The sequence below is a fragment of the Oculina patagonica genome, chromosome 4 (genome assembly GCF_052425735.1).
Source record: "Oculina patagonica isolate OP01 chromosome 4, crgOcupat, whole genome shotgun sequence".
NCBI classification, from domain to species: Eukaryota; Metazoa; Cnidaria; class Anthozoa; order Scleractinia; family Oculinidae; genus Oculina; species Oculina patagonica.
Genome location: NC_135761.1, coordinates 4,568,276 through 4,574,442, shown reverse-complemented (window position 1 = coordinate 4,574,442; position 6,167 = coordinate 4,568,276).

Below are 6,167 nucleotides of genomic sequence, written 5' to 3'. Positions count from 1 at the left end.
CATACAGTTTTCATATTTTCAATGGCATCGAAAATGGCTGGGCTGACTAGGATCCTTTAAGGTTAACTGATAAATTTCACCCCAAAGAAACAAAAGAATGATAGAATAATGAAGATGAAGTATTCAACATGACACGAGCATGGGACAAAGAAAAAATCTGAGTCCCCGACGAGAATCGAACCCATGGCCTCCCAGATACCGGTTGGGCGTCGAGAGCCGCTGGGCTGGCCATAATAATAACCCGCCAACAAAAACAAATAGACATTATTAGACATTGGTTAGAGCGCCCAACCGGTATCTGGGAGGCCATGGGTTCGATTCTCGTCGGGTACTCAGATTTTTTCTTTGTCCCATGCTCGTGTCATGTTGAATACTTCATCTTCATTATTTATTACCGAACTTAAAATTTACCATCTTTATTATTTACTACAAATGATAGAATAACTAGTCAAAAATAAGCTCCGATAATTTTAGAAAGCATTTATGGCAGTTTTAGACCTCAGTAAAGCAAACGCACAAGGATGGACGAGGATTTCTTTTCAACATGTAAAATGTCCGAATTTAGATGGCAGAGAAAATGGCGGAGGCTGACTAGGATCCTTTAAACAAAAGCGCCGCTTGTTTATTTGGCTGAAATATTTTTATTTTGCTGTCCTCTTCATTACATTACATACATTTACACGTACGTACTAGTGTTTCGATATTGTTTTCAACCCGCCATTCCACTGGGTTTGTTGTTTAAATGCAAACAGCTATGCAAGCGTTCCCTTTGCCATTATGAGTTGCTAACATTTACTGTACTCGTCAAGTAAGTTGTTAACTTTACCGAAATATAGTACTTAACAAAGATGACACTAAACTAAAGGGGCTTCTGAGGTCTCAAGGTTGATGTTTGACCTATTTTCGGGTCGATATTAGTTATTTAAATTGCAGCTATTATGCGTCAACCCCCAATTTACAGAGCAAAAAAATGAATTATTATCTGGCATAGACCGAGATTGCATCGAAACCCTTTCCTTCGTTGTCAGAGGTTAGGCCTAGTTTAAATGAGATTTAAATTATAAGATGTCTAATTTTCACTCACCGAGTATATATCAACAAACCTTCGCAGATTCCGCTTGAAGTTAGTCAGGCACTAATGTGTAATGCTTTAAAACAAGAAAAGGCGGCTTAATTGCACCTTATTACTTATTGTTTTTATACATTTTTATTCATGACCTTAAAGAGTCGGCTTGCAGAGCGCCCTCACTGATCACGAAAGATCACGAAAGTGCCACGAACTCGACCTTCAGGGAAAAACCTTTCCTTGGAGTCTCCAACATATTCAAAATAATTGTTTTTATATATATACAAAAGCCCGCAGTGACTGGAAAATTAGGTGCCAGAAAAATGCAAATTAGCAGCGTTTGCTCTGAAACGACTGCGAATTAGAGCTGATATGAGCAAAGGGCGCCCAAACTCTGAAAAAGAAGCTACAAAATGAACGCCATATAACTTGCAGTGTGCTAAAGTACCACAAGATGAATGTGATGCGGACTATCAACATGTGATTTGCATTGTTTGCGTGTTTGAATGTTTTAAAGAAGCTTCGTTACGGATGGTGTATTTTGAAAAATGTACGCTTAATAATAGAAGGTTTTAGACTTTTATCTCAGTCCGTCAAGCGTGCAGGGAAAAAGCCCGCGTGTAAATATGGCCACGCTATTTTTTGCTTCACGCTCGCTAGTCATGGAAAAACAGGGACTGATCATAGTCTAGTTTTTTGGTAGACATATCATCGGAGGCGTAGGAGTCGCGGTGGTCTAATGGTTAGGCCGCTGGACTCTGGATCGAGTGATCCGGGATCAAACCCTGGCTGGGGTTATTGTGTTGTGTTCTCGGGCAAGACACTTTACTCTCATAGTGCCTCTCACCACACAGGTGTATAAATGGGTACCGGCGAATTTATGCTGGGGGGTAACGCCGCGATGGACCAGCATCCCAGCCAGGGGGGAGTAGAAATACTCCTAGTCACTTCATTTTACGCAAACCAGGTTAGGCTCTGGCTGTATTGGCCACAACGCAAGCAGACTTTACATATCATCGGAGGTTAGTTTTTGGTTAGTTTCTCTAGCGACAATTTTGTGTGTGTACAACAATACCGCATGATAAAACTCTGGAATCGTGAAAATATAAACCATGCCAGCTCTACACAGTCGTTCAAAAAAAAAAATCCATTTCTTTTGCATCTTTTTTTTTTCTTCTTAGGAAATGTGTGTGTTTTTGCGTTTTGTGCTTGCATTTTAGGAGTTGAATACATTCCTACATTCCCCGTCGTGACAGTTTTTGAGTTGATGTGTTAACGCCATTCAATGTTGCTTGTCGTTAATTCAGGCCCGGGAATGGTGGATATCGATTGTGTTATTAACCATGTGCTTGTAGGCAGTGCTGGAGTGTGGGTAAATTTCACATAAATACATAGCGCCTTATCTAAACAGGGTCGGCCAAGGGGTAAGTGGTATACCAATATACCTGAATATACCCAGTATACCCAAAATTTCCCCCCCCCCCCTCAAAATAATGCAAAAATCCCAAAATTTGGAAAAACACAGAATACTTTGTGCTCATAAAAGGCCCAACTTAAGCGTAAAAATACTGTATACCCAATTCAAAATCCCCCTGTATACCGTATACTTAAAAACCCTGGCCGACCCTGTCTAAAGAAGAACGGAAAAGAATTGCTCAATTGATTTGAATTATACGCTGACATGATAGGGTAAAAAGTTAATACGGAAAAGTAAAACGTGCTCATGGCACGGCCCGACAAGGAAAACTTGTCAAGAAATTATATTACCAAGTCTATGACTTCGGAAAACTTGTTCATCTTTACTCAAATTGCTGTCTGCTGTTTAAACGTCAACTCGTCGCCATGACTTTGTTATCAGCAACTCGATCCCAGCCTCTCTCTCCTTTTCCCCTCTTGTTCCTTGTTCCCTCAACAATGAGTAAAAGCCGGGAAAGAGATCCTGGGATCGGGGTTGTATTATCAGAAGGCAAAGGGGAAAAGCGACATATTTATTATCCTATTTTTTCTTTTCCTGAAGTTTTTTAATACCAGGTATTCTATTAAATGTAATGTCACGAACGTCAACTGGAAGTCTCAAGAACTAGTTCATGCATACTGCGCATGTCATTGCGTCTACGTGATCAAGTCGCAGACGCCAGAACGCGAGTTTTGAAGTTCAAGGGAAACGCCGTAAAGCAGCGCGAACGTCTAATGTGAATTATCTTTTATTTTCCTTGATTTATAGCTTCAAGCAAATCCATATTAAAGAAGAAAAATATTTTAACGCTTTTAATTTGGGTTTCAGAGTGGGCTGAGACTAAATTCTTCGCACTCGACGGTCAAGCAAGGAATTCTACGAAGAATTGGCGGGAAGATTTGAAGCACTCTGTTTATCAGCTTCCATGTTTGACCCGTCAAGTGCGAAGTATTTAGTCAGCCCACTCTGAAACCCAAATTAAAAGTGTTAAAATATTTTTCTTCTTTACTATGGATTTACCCAAAGCTAACAATCAAGGAAAATAGCAGATAAGCCAAGTTTCTTGCATCTTTTAATTAGCGAAGACATGACAACACAGCGAAAACGTGCGTGTCACAAAAACAAAGACTGCTTAACCTTCCTTTTTCTCGGCCTAAAACGCTCGCCTCGATCCAGTCCTACGCGACCTCCCCGCCCTTTGTGTTGTCAAGAACGTTTGGTTCTTAAGCTCTCTATTACCATTCAAGACGTAACCCATTATTCCACCCACAAAATTGGCTCTGCATTATTTATGATTCGCTTCGTTTTCCCGCTTTAGCTTATCCCTGTTTATTTAAATCGTCTCCGGTATAGCTTCCTCACGTCCATAAAAGGATGGTTATCCAGTTAAACTCAATTCTTAATGAAGAAACTTAATTCAGTATACAGGACCGTAACCAGACCTTTGGCAAAGACGAGGCAAGATCTTGCTAGGAGGTTCTGGGGGCATGCATGCCCTGCAGATAAAATGGAGAACAATAAGCTCTGAATAAACTCTTTCTTAACCATTTTTCATAAGGTTTTTCTTAAAAAATCAATCTTGTTCAACTGGTGATAATTTTCCCAACTAAACATGTTTTGGGTTTAATTCAATACTGTTGGAGATTTATAGCTGCGTTACTTACAGGTGCGTGACAAAAAGGATTCATATCGTGACAGTAATCAACAGCCAATCAGATCAATGTAACTAAGCTTGAGCGACAAGTTGATCACGTGAACATAGAATACATAACAAAAGAATGATCTGTGATTTTAGAGTAGAAGAGAGAACGTGTTCGGTGACGGTTGAAACTTATTGTGAGCTTTGTTACGAATAAAGGTATTGAGACGAGACTAGTGATGGGTCCAACAATACCAGACAAGTGCCTCGTCTTGCGTCTTGCTAGTTACGGCCCTGCAGTATATAAAAATAAAGACAGAACACGAGTTGCACCAATAACTGCCTATTTTACAGCAAACATACAAATTCCCTCAAATTTACTGAGAATCTCCGGCGAAAATATATTTTGACGTATTTTTATCAGCATTAAATCTAACTAACAAACGAGAGAACATTCCGGAAGAATAACTCTCAGTACCGAATAACCGCCTTTCGAAAACTTCTCGATTAATTTTAACTAACACAGTACAGTTTTCCTCTCTATCGAGGGCTTTTTGTAACAGAATTCGTGCGATTGCGGTTCTATAGTCGCTGTGTCTAAGCAAGATTCCAGACTGAATCGAATCACCTAGTCATTGCTATTTGTTTCATTGTTCAAGCTATGTTTATATGAATATCGGTAGGCGAGAATAATTTTCTGAAAGTCGTCTTCTTGGGTCCGCCATCTTACATTTCTTGATTTTTCCGTGAAATCAGAAAACTACCAAACCTTTCTAAAATGTAATGAAAACTTAAAAGTGATCTTAAAATGTAAAACAAATTGCAAAAAATGTTAGGAACTGTCATTAAAAACAGAAAATTCTAATTTGGTGAAATAGTTGCCATGGAGACATCAAATTTCTTCAAAATTGTCGCCGAGTAAAAGTTTAAGATATAGTCAGAACGTTTGGTGGGTTTTACTTAAAATTAAAATAAAAAAAATATACAAAGTTCATGGGGACAGATTCCTTCAACCCACGTCCAGGTAGTGTAAGAGTAAAAACAAGAGGGCTGCTATTTTCTCTTCTGTTGTTGTCTTTTTTACTTGTTTTACGACAATATGAGAATCAGTCTTCTCGTACTGAATTAAGAGAAGACTCTGAACCGCTGTTGCTGTATTACAAGTATATTCCGGCCCAACAAAGGATGTCATTCTACAGGAAGAGTTGAGCACAAGCCGGAGAACAACATGCAGTTACAAGACATGCCTTGTATGCATGGAAATCGAAATTTATTTTAGTCTTTTGTCTATATTACTACTCTACCAAAATTAGATTTCAATAAACATAAATATGCTTATTTATTTATGAACTGCGGCACCGGACGTATTAACCGATCCTACAAAATAATAATCGACGGATACTGGACATTATTCCAAAATAAACATTGAAATTTTGGATCTCTATATCTGTTTTTTTTTTTTGCCTAGCTCTTATTGTAAAAAGATAATACAACGCGAAAATCGAATGTTGCCAGCAAACTTTCCAGAACATCAAAGGCTTTGACTAAAATTAATCCATATGCAAAACGGAACTCGCCCATAGCAAAAACATCAATTATCGCTCTCAAATTAAACTTAATAAAACTGCAGCTATACCCCGCACAGTACTTCTATTCAGGTGTCATTAAAACGAAAAAAAACAAATGCTCAGAGCATGGTAAGATACCGCAATTCAATACACAATAAATAGTTCCCTTAGTGCAGTCTATGCCCTCTTTGATATAACTAAGAAGTGAGATTGATACTTTTGGAACAAGCCTAGAATTTAAAAGAAGAGGAGTTTATTTTTCTCGTCTGACAGACAGAAATAAAAACAGGACGAAAAATTAACAGAGTCTAGAAAGTTGACATCCCGCGGCGCACAGTTTACCATAAGAAAGCTACACACTTATTCAAATTTATTTTAAACAGTGCCGAAAGTGCTTTACCTCTGCCAATTAGTTAAACAATCGCATCAGACAGATAA